Source organism: Protopterus annectens, chromosome 8.part0 (assembly GCF_019279795.1).
Source record: "Protopterus annectens isolate FY-2018-M chromosome 8.part0, PAN1.0, whole genome shotgun sequence".
NCBI lineage: Eukaryota > Metazoa > Chordata > Ceratodontiformes > Protopteridae > Protopterus > Protopterus annectens.
In genome coordinates, this window is record NC_056741.1 from 578291138 (window position 1) to 578309655 (window position 18518).

General features: G+C 35.7%; 1 protein-coding gene across 1 annotated transcript in view; it reads right to left on the reverse strand.

Annotated features, from left to right (window-relative positions):
• Window positions 1-18518, reverse strand: part of DCST1 (DC-STAMP domain containing 1) — a 218156-nt gene that overhangs the window by 883 nt on the left and 198755 nt on the right. The gene's annotated exons all lie outside the window — the stretch shown is intronic.

The following is an 18518-nucleotide window of genomic DNA, read 5'->3' on the forward strand; positions in this document are numbered from 1 at the left end:
TAAGGTTATAAGCGCTTTTGTTCCCTTTATTCACACTCAATACAAACGTAACTTAATCAGATACAAAACCTTACATACTTTACCCCTTTTTTGTATACAATTCAATTAATTAATCACAATCAATTAACTTAAATGAATTAATTATTTAAGTGTGCTCTCAAGTTAAAAACACATTAATGTGTTCTTTCTTTAAAAATATATAGCTATGTATAATACATGAATAGTTCTCCTATAAAAAAAACACATATATAATAAACATTTCATCTAAGAAAATATATTTATAAATAACAATACATATATTAGATACTAACTTAATTGCTTCTATATTCAACCATGTATACCACTTTTATCTAATCTCATCTGCCTTTAAATGAAGCAAGCTCCTTAGAGAAATCCTGTCATTAATACCAGGAAAAAATGATTTTTTGAGCTTTACTAGTAAAATTGAAAAAGAAGCAGTTAATTATTTGGACATCCACCTATACAAAAATGAATGTTATGAATCATGTATATATAGGAAGCCCACCCACTTGAATAGTTATCTGCACTTTGAGAGTGACCACCCCTTTTGGTAAAAAAGAAATTTGGTAAAGGGCCAAATGATTAGAATATTAAGATTAACAACAGATGACAATAGGTTTAAAGAACAAATGGTAGAGTTAAAGACTATGCTGCGAATAAGTGGTTACCCAAATAGTGTCCTAGAGGGACAGGAGAATTATGTAACAAGCAGCAGAGAAGATTTTTATCCCCCATTATTGAAAAAAACCTGAGGGTTTGTTGAATATTAAGACGACAGAAGAGGTAACTACTTGCCGTGTGCTAACATATAATGAGGATAGTGTAGAAGTCCATAAAATGGTGGAAAATAACTGGAATTTTGTTTTTGGGGCATATGGATTAACTGAAAAACTGGGTAATAAACCAAAAATAGTTTTCAGAAGAGGACTCAACATTAAGAACCTATTTGAAAGGAAGAAAGACAAAGATAGGATTCCATTAGGTAATATGAGGAAATGCAATGGCTGCAGGGAATGTAGGTACATCTATGGATGCAGGAATATAGTGATATAGGGTCACAACAGAATAATTCCAGTGACAGGGAATTATAACTGTAATACAAAAGGAGTTGTCTACGTGGCCTTGTGCCAGTCATGCTTTGCATATTATATAGGAAAAACAGAAAACAAGTTAAAAAAGCGAATTTACCAACACATTTATGCAATTAACAGACAAGACAAAACAAATGCCTTATTTAGACACAGCATACACTGTAAGGATTTAAACAAAATCCTCTTCTGTGTATTTGAAAAGGTAGGTAGACAGGAGAAGGGGGGTAATTGGCCCTGTTTTTTTAGAATATAGAGAAACACACTGTCAGGTTTTGTTGAATGCTACATTTTTTCCTGGTATTAATGACAGGATTTCTCTAAGGAGCTTGCTTCATTTAAAGGCAGATGAGATTAGATAAAAATGGTATACGTGGTTGAATATAGAAGCAATTAAGTTGGCATCTAATATATGTATTGTTATTTATAAATATATTTTCTTAACAGATGAAATGTTTATTATGTACGTGTTTTTTATAGGAGAACTATTTATGTATTATACATATATTTTTAAAGAAAGAACATATTAATGTGTTTTTAACTTGAGAGCATACAACTAAATAATTAATTTAAGTTAATTGATAATTGAATTGTATATAAAAAATGGGGGAAGTGTATAAGGTTTTGTATCTGATGAAGTTCCATTTGTATTGAGTGTGAATAAAGGGAATGAAAGCGCTTATAAGCATACCCTGCCTGGTGTCTGGTTCTTTTCAAGGAGAAGGTATCCTGTGACATTTTTGTTGGATTATTTGCTTTTATGTGTTTTACTGTTGTGATATGTATATATATATATATATATATATATATATATATATATATATATATATATTTAGGATAACTATCAAAATCTCACACCTGCTATGTGCGAACATTTAATCCCGAAAACATGGATTCAACATTTCAATTGAGCGAAAAAACAAATGTTGAAGTCACAACAGCGAGTGCACACTAACAGCTGCTATTCTGGATTCAGCATTTTGAATGCTGATCGCACTATAGTGAGGACTGGGAAATGTACCCTTTCCCTCACTGTAGTGTGATGTCGGAATTTGTATATATAAGTAGCAGGGAGTGTGGGGGTGCAGGGGGGCTTGCCACCCTACAAAACATTCACAGCTCATGACCAGAGGTGTTGTATTTTTGGTAAAGTCAACATTCCTGAGTTGTCTACTTTCCTGAAATACCTCAATCGGTTATGTGCATGCTCGTATATTTGAGTTCCAATATTTCGGGTCGGAAAGATGAACACTCACACTTGTCAGGTGCGAGATTTTGATAGTAAATATGTGTGTATGTCTGTGTGTGTGTGTGTGTGTGTGTGTGTGTGTGTGTGTGTGTGTGTGTGTGTGTGTGTCTGTATGTGTACATGCGCATGTTTACATTTGTGTGTGCGCAGCTAACAAAGGCTTCACTACTTTGTTGACCATGACTACTTTGTTGACCATGTAACTAAAACTTAAAAAATGAACACAAGAGAGTAATGCCTCGAAACTGTAAAAGATTTACTCAGTTTATAATGACTTATATATACCTCTACTATAATGTGATAAAACAGCATCAACTGACAAGAAGTTATGTAAGCATTTAAACATATCATGATTAAAAAATACCAGGTATCAACAAAATGAGACTGAAACTAAAAATCCTGTGTGTATAGAAATGTGCTAATGCAGTATTAATATATATATATATATATATATATATATATATATATATATATAGTGTGTGTGTGTGTGTGTATTAAACTTTTATAAGCAAAGTAGTGTCACAGCTTTCATATTTCAGTTGCAAAATGCTGTTAATTGCACCGTCATTTAGACCTGGTGGATTTGTGGTGTCCGAATGGAGGTGACATACAAAATTCCCTATACTCAAGTGTTGCCTCCCATGCACCAACTCTTGCCTTTACAAGAGCCCTTTCCAAAATAAAAAAAATAAATATTTTCTAAAATTTTCACAAGAAAGGGATGTGTTTATAAAGTGCATTCCTAGTGTGTGCGTGTGTGTGTTTGTGTGTGTGCGCGCGCACGCGAGTGTGTCTGTGTGACTGTGAGGGTAAAATAGAAGGTGGGGGTTACTGAATACTTCTCTTGAACAGCAGGGATGAAGAATCATCTTAAGAGGTAAGCCAAGTAATCATCTTTATGAATTATCCTTACGTCTTTGTGTGTTTAGTTGTACTTCTTGAAGGCTTTTGTAGCCGAGACGTCAGAGTAAGAGAGAGAAATAAACTTTTTTTGGCCTACTGGCTTGTGGTTTTCATTTGTTTTTATCATTCATTGTGGTTTTATAACGCCAATTAATCATTCTTAATTATACTTGATGCTCAAGTACGCTAATAAAATTTTTAGACGGCAGTTTGCTAGGCCCCAAAAGGCTACATTGCAATCTTATTTAGCTTGGTAACTACAAGATGCATGAAACTAAAGGGAACAGCATAAAACTGGGAAGAATACTGCATCTTTGTTGTGACTTCTGCATAGTAGTTTCAGAAATGAATTAATTGAGACTTTCTTGTGACATGAAAAACAGAAAAAAGAAACCCATTCCCCACAAAGCAAGATAATATAGCCAATGCCACTTTCTTATGAATGTGCTTGTCAGGTAGCCTATCAGAAATCCAAAAATACACAAAAAAAGCACAAGGCTGTTCAATGCCTTTATTTCTTCCAAGAACGCTTCAGTCTGGTACTTCAGCCATTCACCATCACAGGATAACTTACTTCCAGCCAAAGATAACTTTTACACAGGTTGGACCCATTTAACACATGGGGGACATTAGCAATAGTAACCTAAAGTCCTGCGGCAGAACGTTTTCTTAATGTTCATCAAGGCTCAGATGCTTGCTTCTTTTTTAGTTGCTAGCCCAACCATATTTTTATAGAGGGGTGATTTTGGTAGGAAATTAAATGAACTTGAAAGCAAAATGATATTAAATTATAAAACTTTACATCCTGGAGGTTTAAGTTGTTGTTGTGTCTTTCGGCTTTTCCCGGTTAGGGGTCGCCACAGCGGAACCCCGGTCCGCTAATGATTGGAAGTTAAATTTTTTAACTTGAAAAAGTTTCTCTGAAAAAATACTTGATGGAACAGGAATGCAATGTAAAATATATTATGTTTTATATAATGTTGCATTTAAGATGTTATTTATAATGTTATTCAGAACATTTCAAAGTTTGATATTTAATTGACATAATTTATCTGTTAACTGAGTCCAGCGGAAGTATTCTTGGAATAAATGAAGGTGTTAAACAGCCTTGTGTGTCTTTGTGTGTTTTTGGACTTTTATGCCTGTTTGGCTGGTGGATGTCTAAATAAGCCTATTAGAAATTCAAGATTCTACAAGGCGAGCTTCAAACATCTTAAAAATGATGTGCGATGTTAGGAATGTAAGAGTGAAATATGAAATTCACTGTTATATCTAAAAAGCATTTTTAATAAAGTCCCCTGCATGCTTCAAGTGAGGAGGGGGCTGTACCCCTGTACCCAGGATACACACACGCTCACACACACACAAAAACACGCACACGTACACGCGCACACATACACACACGCACACACACACTAATTCTGAGATTGCTGTACCACAAAGAGGGAATACTGCAAGATACAACAGTTCTGGACTTAGCATATATTTGCTTGTCATAACACTTACATGTTTGCAGTTCAGACAATCATACATAATGTTCTCGAACATCCAGAAAAAAACTATTTGACCACCATTAGTATACATGTTATATGCAAAGGTCAGTAATATGAATCCATTATTGCTGTCACTTAGCAAATTATGTTTACTGAAAACATCTAACAGAGAAAACCAAGTAAAGTGCCTCCAAACTTTGCTATACTACATTAATATAAGACTGTACTTTAGAAATATCAGCAAATATTGCACAGAAAATGCTACACTGAAAAACTATTGGTGAACTCTTTGTTCAGTGTGGGTCAGCAACCCACTATGTATTTCAATTACTTTTGATATTCAAATCTAATATTAAATCTGTCATTTGTTCCACTGCACTCCACAAGTACCATACATTAAGGTGAACATCTGCAGGTGAAAAACATCACAAACTGGTTTTAAGTTTCATCAGCTAACCATTCACAGACTTCATAATTTTGTGCTGATATGCACAAGAATCATTTTCTTTAGACCCAGTGATATGGTGGTCCCCTAGACAACATACCTCACTGAATTCTTGAACAAAAAACATTCCCAGTGTTACCTATAGTCAACAAAGCTTTGTGGAAGCAAATGTAAGATTCTGTCATCTGTAACTGAATATCCAAGGTCATTTAAGGAGAAGAGCATCAGTCAGACTCATTATTCAGACACACTTTGATTTGGTAAAGTGTGTGTTTATGTAAGCTGATACTAGTGATAAAAAACACTGGATCATTCTACAAAATGATGAGGAATAAAAGGAGCTTTGCCCCAGAACTCTGAATTACCTATTTAGAAGGAAAAAGTTTCATGGAGATACCTGGTGTATAGTTCTACAAATCAACTATTCCCCACTGGGAATGTTTTGGTTAGTAGTAACACTGTGGGTCAGAACCATGTTGTATGTGAATATATGTGTCAAGGAAAGGAATGTGTTATTAATGGCTGTCACTTTTTGATCAAACAAACTCTCATGCTCATCAGAAATCTGAAAGTGTTATAAGTAGGATATTTTGGGTTCTACCTTAGAAACCTGAAAACACAAATGCTCAGAACTTACAAGGTCGAGCTCAAATACTCAAATCTTGTAAACTAGGATTTACAAAAAGAAATGGAACAGTGTTTCTTTTTGCCAAAACCCGAACTGTGCAGAATTTTGGCACAGTGGGGAACAAAGTAGTAATCCTTTCCTGACTGTGGTGCTATCTTGGAGTTAGAACATATACGTAGCAGAGGGTGCAGGCGGGATTCCCTCCCAGGTGTAATGTGTGTTTTGTGTTTATTGGAGCTTACAAGAGTAAGCATTTGGGCTCAGTCTTATAAACTTCAAACATTTGTGTTTTCGAGTTTTTAAAGTAGAACCGATATTTTGTGTTTATAACAAGGTATATACTGAAGAAATGAAAAGACACATTAGAAGTACCTATAAACATCTCAAAGATGAGAAGACTGGTGATAACAGCAATCCTGTTACTACAAATTATGGGCAATAATGCCACAAAATGGCTGAGTTAACATTTATGGTGCTGAGGCAAAATCATAAATTTATCAGAACTAATGTTAAACGATGATTCTTCAGAACACGCCATTACAGTCTGAAGTACAGAACATACCACCCTACAGGACTTAGTGTATAAGTAAACTGGCAAGTATTTCTACGCAGAATGTGACTGCATTGGTTCATGTTTTCTTGTTGATTGTAACAGCTAATTAATGACTGATTTTAGAATATATTGAAACATTTAACAGTACTTTTATAGTTAATCCCATGAAGGCATGCACTTGAGGCATCAGGTAATGTTAAGTTTTATCTTTTACCCTTATGATTGTTGTGCCAGTGGCTGTCTATTTTAACTGGTAATGAGCTTATAATAAACGGTATAGTAGTTAGACTATGGAATTATTACACATGTGACGCATCTAATGTGGTTTATCTTGCTTCCTGCATAGAGTGTGATGCGTTTTATGTAGGTAAAACTAGTAAGAAGCTAATGTATGAACATGCTTTAAATATTAGAAAACAAGATGTTAAAAATGCTTTAGCACGCCATATTATTGAACGACCGTTACACTCTTTCAAGTTTTTTGTTCTTGAGCAAGTTATGAAAGATAAGAGAGGTTTTTGTATAGATGACCAATTGTTAAAATGTGAGTTAAAATGGCAGTTGCAATTAAATGCTACAAGAACGCCATGTATTAATGAAACTGCTCTATTAATTGTTTGTTAAATTTGAAACATTTGGAAATGTAAAACTTTTTTGTGTCTATTTCTTTAAATAGTTTTTAAGTATTTCTTTAAGCAGCCTTTAATAATCTTTGATTGGTTAATTTGTAATTTGGAGGGATTTTAAAGTGAGGCTGGGGTGTAATGGTTTTTGTATTCTGATGAAGTTTCTATTTGGAGAGAAATGAAAGTGCTAAATAAATTCAGTTTTTTGACTTTTGGTGCCTTTTTGGTACCTTTGGATCTGTTCACTGAGAAGTCTGTGTGTCCCTGCACTGTGTCTTATAGGTTCATAGGTAAGTACTGGTTAGCTATCCTTATGGGCCATTTTAAGTCTAGCCATTTTCCCTCTTTGTGCTTAAATTTACCTATCCCATTAAGTTAGAGATTGGCCTTACCCATCCAATGGTCGATAAATGTATATTTCCCCTAATAAGAATAAAAGGGATCGTACCATGGATAATTTGAGGAGACCATCCATTTAGCACATCCACAGTTCAGATGTGTAAAAGATGTTAGATGGAATGATGGACAAAGAATATGTATAATTTGAAATATGTAACTTCAGAAGTACTCTACAGAAGGAGAACAAAAGTGCACATATGTGATGTTGGATTAAGAGCTTGGAAAAATAGTTGTTAAGTCTCTGAAATGAAAAAAAATAAATGCATAAAAAAACACATGAAACAGAGATGCATCATAAGGGAGAAATAACCAGAAGATATCTATGAATGTAACAGAGAAAGTAACAGGTCAGTGTGCAGGTACTCTAGGAGGACAACACTCACAGAAAGTGCAATGCCAAGCAAAGGGAAAATTGTGTGAATTATAAAAAGAAAAGCCATCTTGCAGAAGTGTATAAAAGCAGCAGTACTAGTGATGAACTATAGCATATTAACAAGATATATACCAGACAGAGAGGCACTCAGGCAGAGTAGAAGAATGTGTCAAAAGACTAAAATATTAGATATAAAATGAACTCAGCATAAAAGCTGAACACACCTGTGTGTACTCAGCAAATAAGAATGAAAACAAACAAGACTGGCAATAATAGTAAATATAAATCTTAAGGCCAGAGCTAATAGGCTCAGGTACAGTTACTGTATTATTTGTAATTTATACTAAATGCAACAACATATGCTTATGATTCAGCAGTGCCTGCTTACATGAAAAGTTGTTGTTTTGGGGCCAAAGCAAAGGTAACTGACAAGTGACAAAAGCAGTTGTCAGTATGGGACAAGGGTCTGTGTCATATGACATGAGTATTTTTACAATAAAGACACTCACAGTACTAACAGTTCCATAGGAAGGGAAGACTTTCAACAGGTTACCACTCAAACAAGACAAGCTCTACATGTGTAGCAACCTTCAGCTGCCTTTCCTTTATTGGACAGCAGCTCCATTTTTGCTAAAGACATCTTCCACTCAAATATGATGGGGTCTTCTCCACCGAAATCCCTCTAGGCTGGGTTCCCATTAGATGACCGAAGATGCATTCTATCGAATGCATCTTGGTCGAACTTAAAACAACAAAAGGGCAAAATAGAGAAGCGGCTTTTAAGCGCTTCCATTACTTTGCTGTTTTTGGCACTGTAGTGCAATCTCAGAGTTAGTATATTTAAGTGGGGGGTGTGAGGGTGAATTTTTTTTTTTTTTTTTTTGGAACTTCGATTTTTTTCCCTTGGAAAAAAAATCACTGTTCTGAGCTTTTGAGATTGTAAGCTTTCGCTTACATGGGGTTGATTATTCATCATTCGCTTTTTTAAGCGTTCAATGATATAATATAGACCCTCTAGGCTGAGGTTAGGAAATGTTTCTGTCTTGCACTGCTTATCTTTTGGGCATCATGGCCAAAGAATGACATTCCTATACTTTTCAATTATTAGACACATCACTGAATGCAGGAATATTAGGAATGTGCTAATCTAAACATTTTGTAGGACATGAAAGGTTCTAAAGATGCCAAAATTAAAACAAATCTATAATTCAAACCATGTAAGGTACTCTAACAGGTTAAAATTCTTATTCTTTTATTCCATCTCATAGAGAATTTTGAGAGAGAACCTTTGGTTAACATTTTGCTATCTGACAGACTCTATTTTTTACTTCTCCACCTTCCTAGAAGAAACAGTCTAACAAGTAACTGCTCCAAAGTTCTAAACCCCTGTTGTAAGATCAGTAACACTATCTGGCATGATAGGTTTCTTATTCCAATCCTTCCTTAGCTTTGGAATAGACTCCCACAAATTCATGTCCTGTGTTAGTACAAATGATCATCTATCCACAGGGAATTAGACTACTGTTGTCACTACAAGCCACCTGTGACCTTGTAATAGAAATTACCTAGGCTGAGTACAAATGACCTGTCTTTAACCAACTGGCTCACAGAATGCAGGAGGCTCTGTGCTGGGGCCTCTCATGTGCAGTATCTACTTTTTAGAAGTTAAAGCCAATACTAAGGAACTCTGGCTGATCAATTTTGCAGATAACTGTAAGTTAGGTGCAGTTATTGCTTCCCCAAAAGACTTAGCCATTATGCATAAAGGCTTATCCCAAACAAATAACTGGTAGCCAGAATCATGGTCTAAAGTTAAATGTCAAAAAATGTATTATCATGTCCTTTGGGAAGTCAACTACCCCAGGGAGCTACTACATTGATAATATTCCTCCTAAGAGTCAACCCAGTTGTTTGGGATCGGGGAACTTATGTGGGCAGTGGCCTAACATTTGACCAACATGTGTCCATTGTGGTGATGTCGTCCTTCTATATTGTGTATATGTGTATATCATTTAACAAAGGGATTGCTTCCAGGTCCAAGGATGTCATTATCTCCCTTTATTCAGCCCACGTAAGGCCAGTCATTGAGAACCCTTTTACATGTGTCTGTCCAGACACTTGCAGCACATGGCACACCTACAAAGATACCTTACAAAAAGGACACTTACACATTTTGCCCTTTATGGACCACTTCGAAGTCCTGCTGCTATACTATGTCTCAGATTGCTAAGAGGTGACCTGTGTCTGGCATACAAGGCATCCTCTGACACAATACTGATGGACTTACTATATATATATCAGAAAGTCAAACAGCATAAGAAACACTCATTCCTGAGATCTAAACCTGTTCTGCAACATAAACGGAATGTTTTAGAATGACAGATACACATATCTCACAGAGGATGCTATCTGGCTCAGACTCCCCATCCACATAAAACAAAGCTCATTCCTTTCCAAATCCAAGCAAAGCTTGGATCTTTGTATGGATAGTAGGACATTTACCCCAGGGCTACCCCATGTACTATCCTTCTAAATATCTATGGTGTGATCCTAGTTGCTACCTCTAAAAATAATATAAATACAGTTCATGAATGAAGGTTAATCTAAACAGTAAACAAAATAGGTGAACTCCAGCACCAAACAGGAAATTTGGCTAGGCTTAAAATGGCTCACAAGGGCAGACAGCCTAGTACTAACCTATGAATTTATGAATAAGGGTAGTTTGGTTAAGCTTTGATGTCTCTTCAGCTGTAGGCTTAGTATTAGCCTATGAACTAATGCATTAGTTGTTAGTCTACATTGCTGCTCATTTGGATATCATTCAGGCTTTGTATAGTGTGAATGAGTGAATGACATGATAAAATCATAGAATACTGACATTATAAAGATTGTTAATAGGTACTACTGTTGCCAGTACAAATAACTCTTTCGTGCTGGCTATATTGAGACTGTAATTCTCCTGGGGATATAAGATATTTATAAGATACTTAAAATGTATTTAGATTTGAAAGAGGTATTAAAAGCAGTCAAAGAATATGAACCTGTTTGAGTTGAAGGAGGTAGCTCTGCAATAATATCTAACAAAGGCGTTAAGTCTTCTACATCTGACCAAAGTAAAGCAGACTGTTTAATTTTGCAAAAATGAAAGCTTTGAGGAGGTCTGTAAACCAGGAAATATTCATAATTTTCAGAAAAAAAGTGCAGGTAATGAACTCAGAAGTATTGGCATTTAACAAGACAAAAATGCTAAACCTTATATAGGTTCATAGGTTCATAGTCGGTTACTAGGCTAATGGTCCTAGAGCCCTTACAAGCCTAGCCATATTTATCCTGAGTTGTCCCAGTTGTTGGTGGTTAGGTGAGTGAAGTTTGCAGAGGTAAGGAAGGACATAGGTACCACCCCAGGAGTGAATTTGCAGTCACCCATCTATTGATCTAGGTTATGTTTGAAGAGAGTCACTTGAATTGGAAACCTGTTCCAGGGAAGTGGCAGTCTCTTGGAGATGCAGCTATCTCTCCAGGATGACCTGTTCATGTCAGAGGCTAGGTTAAGATCCCTGGAGTGAGTGATCCTCATGCAGTTTGATTTACAAATGTGTAGCATTTCCATAAGGGCAAGGTCAGAGACTGCCCTGTAAGCCAGGCACAGGTCACCCCTTAGCAACCTCTAGGAGACAGAGTACAGTGACAGTCTACTATCATAATGTTGAAAAACAGAATATTTTTGATCAAATAATCAAATCATTAAGTTGAAAGTGGTAATGCTGGAATTTTACAATGTTGAAAATGACAACAGCGATGATCGACATTCGAACTTCCAAAATTCCAGTATCAAAAGTCCCTGTTTGCGTTTATGTTTTTGCAGGGAGGCAAGCCCCCCCGCACACCACACCCCCTGCAAATCAAATATACTAACTCCGAGATCACACTACAGTGAGGAAAAGGGTAAATTTCCTGATCTGCACTAGACCGCGATCTCCATTCATAACATTGACCTCATATCAGTCAATGAATACTCACGTTCGCTAATGTAACTTTGATCACTTTCAGTTTGTCATTACGAAAAATTTGACAACATGCATTCTACCACCCCAGTTTTGAGTAAGTGCCATTCCGTTTTATGATAGTAAACCACCTGTAGTAGTTATATTTTTGTCAGCTGGAATATAAAGTCCAAGAATGATTATGGACTTGTGGGGATTAATTTGTAGTGATGTGACTAGCAGTTCTGAATTGTTGAAAGCTGGCAGGGTTATGTGGAGTTTTGAGATAGTCTAGGCTATTTCTGTATATCATAGTTATTCCACCTCCTTTTTTTGTTTCTACCTAACACATGTATGTTGTAGCCAGGTGGAAGGATTTGCTCATCTTTCATTGCTGATTTTAACCAGGTTTCTGTGAGGGCTATGATACTTGAGGATTGCTTTGATATCCATGCATGCATTTCAGGAAGTTTGTTGCAGATGCTTTGTACATTTAAGTGGAAGTGACTTAGACCAGAGTTACTGCTAGGACAAAGGGCAGTGGAGGTAATATTAGTGGTTTGATTGGTCTGTAGATATGTGGTGGTTGTGGGGCTTGGATATGGGTGGATGTCTCCAGATAGTTTGTCTACAGGTTATGGGATGTGGGCTTAGCCATTTTTGTTTATTCTTTTGTTTTGTTTTGGGATTTTTTGAATATATGAGCTATGGTGATTATAGGTATTTTTGTGGATGTCTATGTAAGAGGGGTTGTAGAGAGAGAGAGAAAAATGCTGACTGACTGGTTAAGAGTCTGGAACGTGATGTTGGGGATTTGTGATAAGTGCTTTGGGTTTAAATTTATATGACAGGACGTAAATTTTGTGATGATAGATAAAGCTGCAAGGAAAAGCAGGTCAGGATAGGCCAGATTATGACTGTTTTGTCTGAGGTGGTTTGGTGTTGTTGGTAGATGTGTGTAGAAGCTTGCTCTATTGTCAGGGAAGATGAGTTTTAGGAGATTAATTTCAGTGTAAATTGTAAGAGGCTATAATAGGTAGAAGGGCATGTGTGTTTGTAAAGAGAGAGAGAGAGAGAGAGAGAGAGGGGTGAAATGCTTGCAAGGGGAAGATGTAGTAGTGGTGATATATACTGAAGATTACCTGTGGGGATCAATTGCTAAATATTAATATTTTTTTTTACTGTGAGAGGTGGTAATGTATGGTAATTGGTTTCTGCTTGGAAAAGGAGGGGCATAAGGAAAGATTGGTAAATGTTTAAAAGTGTGGTTTCAGATACCATAAATGCAGATGATGTGGGTGTGGTTGGTAAGTGGGGGTAGGGTGGAGGAGCAGAGTGGGCTCCAGTGTTAGCAACATGCTGGAAGATGTACATCTCAAAAACAATCTATATGGCTGGGCACGTCCTGGGTAAGTGGTGGAATAGTCTGCCAACTAAGCAGCGCATGATTGAGCACGTTCTCTGAATACTATTTATTTACTTCGAGGAAGCAGTCATCCTGAACTATGTTAGCTTGGTTTGGTCAGGGAGAGCGACTGTGATCATTTGTAGGGCCCAAGTGAGTCACAGACAATGGGTTTTAGTACATTTTGGTTCCCAATGTAGTCTTGTTAGATGGTCTTATTAGAACTCAGAGAGGAACAGGGGAGGTTGGTCTTTTTTTATCCAGCCTCACTATACTTGTCGCTGGTTAGCATTTATGTTGTAGTACATACACTCTTTTTGGAGGACAGAAGAGTGGAATATAATTGTATATAATAACACCTACACAGTAAGTTGAGTGGGTAGAGACAGCCACATTTCCTGTCACTGGATGTGTAACAGGAGAGAATTGGCATGGTTTAAGTACAGTTAGATGTCTTGATGGCAGGTTTCCTGAGTGTATTGTGTTATGGTAGGGAGGAAATTCTAGTTCAGACTGTGGAATAAAGGAATAGAAGAGATAATATGAGTTTCTGGGATTTGGAGAGAGGAATAGAAAGCTGAAGGCTAGCAAATTAGGTAGCAGAGAGATTGGTTAGAAAAGAATACATCAATACTTACAATATAGCGCCCTTAGTCTTAGCTGCTATGAATCTAGAAGCAAGTGGAAAATGACTATGATGAAAGGACTGTTTACTAGGAAAAATGAATCCTTGAAACACATTAAGCTGAATGGATGGAAATCTGCTGCCTACATGACATGAATTGCTAGACATAGAATATGATTCTTTCATGGTGAGGAAGCACAGAAGTTCCGCACCAGGAGAATCCCGGGCCTCAGAAATCTAGTATACACAGGCTAAAAGCCATATCCCTCTACTCAGTTTCATACAGACTAAACAGCAAGAAATATTCTCCTTAAAAGTTAAAGGACTTCAGAGTATAACAAAAAGCTCTGTAATAAGAAAAAACAGAAGTCCAACATTCAATATACCATTTAATATAAAGCCAACAAATAAAGTACAACTGCAGAGCTTTCAAGTAAAACTCTTCTTCAATGCATAAAAGCACAATACTTGTTCCTTTCTTTTATATACAAATCAACCAACCAGATCAAGGTTTCAATTAACAAACTTGATTAGTCCATTAATTATCTTAAAAGCCCAGACATTCTATAAAAATACAGTATAAATACAATATAAACTGTAAAACATAGGAAATGTGTACGTGTAATATAAAATCTTATTTACATAGTTATATCACATCATATTTATTCTTAAGAATAGGTTTAATACTGTTGCTGCTATTAAGTCCTGGTAATTTATCTGCCCGGAAATAATTCATCCATTTGTATTCTATTAACTCTGTTCTTTTTGCTAAATCCCCCCCACAAACATTTGGAAATATAACCTGCCAAATCCTAAACTTGAAACTATGTTCTATACCTTTCATGGAAATGTGTTTAGCTAAAGCATTAGTGGAGATGTTCCTCCAAATATCAGACATATGTGCACTAATTCTTTCTTTGAGTTCATATTAGTCTTTCCAATATAAAAACAATGGCATTGGACACAATTAGCAAATTATATCACATTTTCAGTAAATTAAATATTATGTTCCCTACTGCAAATTTTAGATTTTGGAGATGTCAGACTGAGAACATGGGTTAATAAGAGCATACCTTTTAGTTATTTTGTAAATTAGACAACTTTAAACTAGGGTTGAAAGATCTATTTCAAGTGGTATTACAATGTGAAATGACACTGTCCCAAATAAAGTTGATATATGATGGACAAATCCAAGTAACTAAAAAGAAAAAAGCTCGGCTGTTTATTTTGATGACTGTTGTAAAAAAAAACCCACTAGAAATAGAAATTCTGTGTAATCCTGATGCTTTAAATACAAATGTTTCCTGACTAATGGGATGTTTAAAAAAAATGAATCTGTATTAACATCTTTGCAATGAACAGTTATAACAGGGAACAGTGCCAGATTTCTTCTTATACCTATTCTCATCCTTCCCAATTATCCTATATTTATAACATAGGTATTGCTTAAGATTCTTTTCTCTCTTATATGTAAACCTAGGTCTTATACCTATAATTTCACTAACTTCCTGACTGGAGTTCAGAATACTCCAATTTTTTTCTAATAATTTGTTGTACTATTCTTGTATGCCTATTATATTTCATCACATAGCTAATCCCATAATTATTGCCATTCTTGTTAACAGCCACACACTGAGCATCAGTACTTTGTGTATATAAATAAGGTTTAATCAGATTTTTTTCTCTGATAATTTACCAGCTGTTTTGGTGTCTTCAGTAAGAGCATTACCATATCCTCTGCATCTAAAGTCCAATGCTATGCCTCCCATTTCCTCTATAACTGTCCCATCTCTTGTACTCAGTCTTCTTGCCCTCATAAATTGACTTTTTACTAACTCTCTGAAAATATGTCTAGGGTGCATGCTATCTGAATGAACATATCTAACAGCCTGCCCATGTTTTCTATGTATTGTAGTATCAAACAAAATATAATTTCTTGAGATTGTGATATCTAAAAAATTAATGCTATCATAGGCTGATTTAACATCCAAAACCAAACAGTCAGTCGAAGACTGTAGATAATCTACAAAAACAGTCAACTCATCAAGATCTCCTTTCCATATAAGGAATACATCAGCCACAAATCACTTAAAAATACAAATTATCATTCCTAAAGGTCTTAGCATACTCATTAAAAATGAATCTTTCTTCCCATCTTGCTAACACAAGATTAGCATTGGTATTTGCGACTGGTGTGCCCATAGCCACACCTAGTTTTTGATGGTAAAATTTACTATTAAACATAAACACATTGTTGTTTAATACACAATCCAACATAGAACATAACAGTTCTACTTTAGATGAAGAATATTGACCATGTATATTCAACAATTCCCTTACTGCTTCTGCACCATATTTGTTCGGGATGACTCTAAAAAGGGACTTAATGTCCATTGTCACTAACAAGATGTTATCATAAGTATTAACTGATAACCATTCTTTGAGACTAAATAAAAAGTCCCTAGTATCCTTAATAAAGCTATTACAGAATCTTAACATAGGGGCTACTTGTTTATCTAGATACTTAGAAATTCCTGTGGTAATCCATCTTTTCCCAGAGACAATGGGTCTCATAGGTGGTGCAATCAAACTTTTATGAATTTTTGGGAGACAGTAAATAAAAGGAATTACTGGGTTAGCTAAATAAAGTTATACATTTCAGGTGTTAACATGCCATCTATTAATAGGTCATAAAGATAACCCTTAACTTTAACAATAACATCAGTCACAAAACGTTTGTTACCCTCTAAAAAAGGTATTACCATCAGCTAAAAATTCATCCATCCATCCATTATATTGATTAAGATTCATTACAGCTATCATGCCACCCTTATCTGCTGTTATAATGATAACATCATTATTTGAGCAAAGGGAAATAAGCGCTTCACGTTCATCTCTATTTAAGTTGTGAAATCTATCTCCTTCCTGTTTTGAAAAGAAAGTATCATATATCTCTTGTTCACACATAGTTAAGAATGCTTTGACAGTAGGGGTATTACATGTAACAATAGTACTAGACCATTTCAAAGAATCATTATTAAAATCAGAACCATTCTTATAAAGTAATTTTAAATCCAATGACCTAGCAAAAAGTCTCAGTTCAGTCAATAAATCATTTAAATCACCAGCAGATGATGGAATAAACAACAGCCCTTTACCAAGTACACTAGAGGTGAGCTCTGTCTGGTATACAAGGTGATCTCGGACCCTGCCTTGATGGGACTGCTGCATATCCGCAAGTCAAGCTCCACTCGAGTAACCCACACACGCTGCCTCAGCCTGGTCTATGACATCAATAGGACTTGTTGGTGGGAAAGATTTGTGTCCCAGAGACTCCCCCATCTGTGGAATAGAGTCCCTCTCCATGTCAAGCAGGGTATATCTTTACCTCTTTTTAAGTGTAACCTGGATAACTGGATGGGAAACAAAAAATACATCCCTGGGATTCCACCCATGTCTCTACTGGGCAGGGGCATTGGGAGCTGACTTGTCTACACATGGGCTAAACTCTTGTCTAGGCTTATAAGGGCCTCAGGGCCAATAGCCTAGTAACTTCCTATGATCCTAGGATCCTATGCAGTGACTTGATTCAGCTAACATTCAGCTAACTCAAGGAGGTTTACAGTCTGCGCACAAATATTTTATACATCACACAAGTTAAATATTATGTTCCCTACTGCAAATTTTAGATTTTGGAGATGTCAGACTGAGAACATGGGTTAATAAGAGCATACCTTTTAGTTATTTTGTAAATTAGACAACTTTAAACTAGGGTTGAAAGATCTATTTCAATACCTTTTAGTTATTTTGTAAATTAGACAACTTTAAACTAGGGTTGAAAGATCTATTTCAAGTGGTATTACAATGTGAAATGACATTGTCCCAAATAAAGTTGATATATGATGGACAAATCCAAGTAACTAAAAAGAAAAAAAGCTCTGCTGTTTATTTTGATGACTGTTGCAAAAAAAACCCCACTAGAAATAGAAATTTTGTGTAATCATATATATATATATATATATATATATATATATATATATATATATAATATAGAGAGAGCGAGAGCAGATATTGTCCAGTTGATTAAAGAACTACACAATCAGGAAGCCAGGCTAGCTAAGAAAATATGAACTAAAAGCGACACTCAAAAAGAGTGTATACACTTAGAACCAAATAAAAACAAAATAAAAATGCCACCGCAAGGTGTAGCCTCGACACTGAGTTTATTAACTAAGACTGTAAAAAAAAAATAAAAGTAGTACAACAGCCAGCACTAAGCGCTTTCACCCATTCTAATCAATGGGGTTCATCAGAGTAAAGCCATTTTACATAGAGAGCGCATTTAAATCAATTAAAATCATGTGAACATTACGTAAGGTCTCAAATTAACATATTCAAACCACCACTCTTAAAGAACCACCACTTTTCAAAATCATTACTTAACAAAACACCCCCATTGGTCTGTACTATAAACACTAAAGTAATAACAGAAAACAATAATGACTGGATCACATTCTTAGTGTCTCTAAAAACCTCATTCCATAAATAATCTTATACAGTGGCACTTACAGTTTGTAACAAATAACTATTAATAATCAGCTAATCGGCATATGAATACTATCATTTGGATGTCCTTAATTTTAAGACAGTACTCACAGAACAACTGTCATTAATTCCTGGAGATGATGTGGCACCTAGTCTCAACTGCCATTCATTCTCCAGTTTCT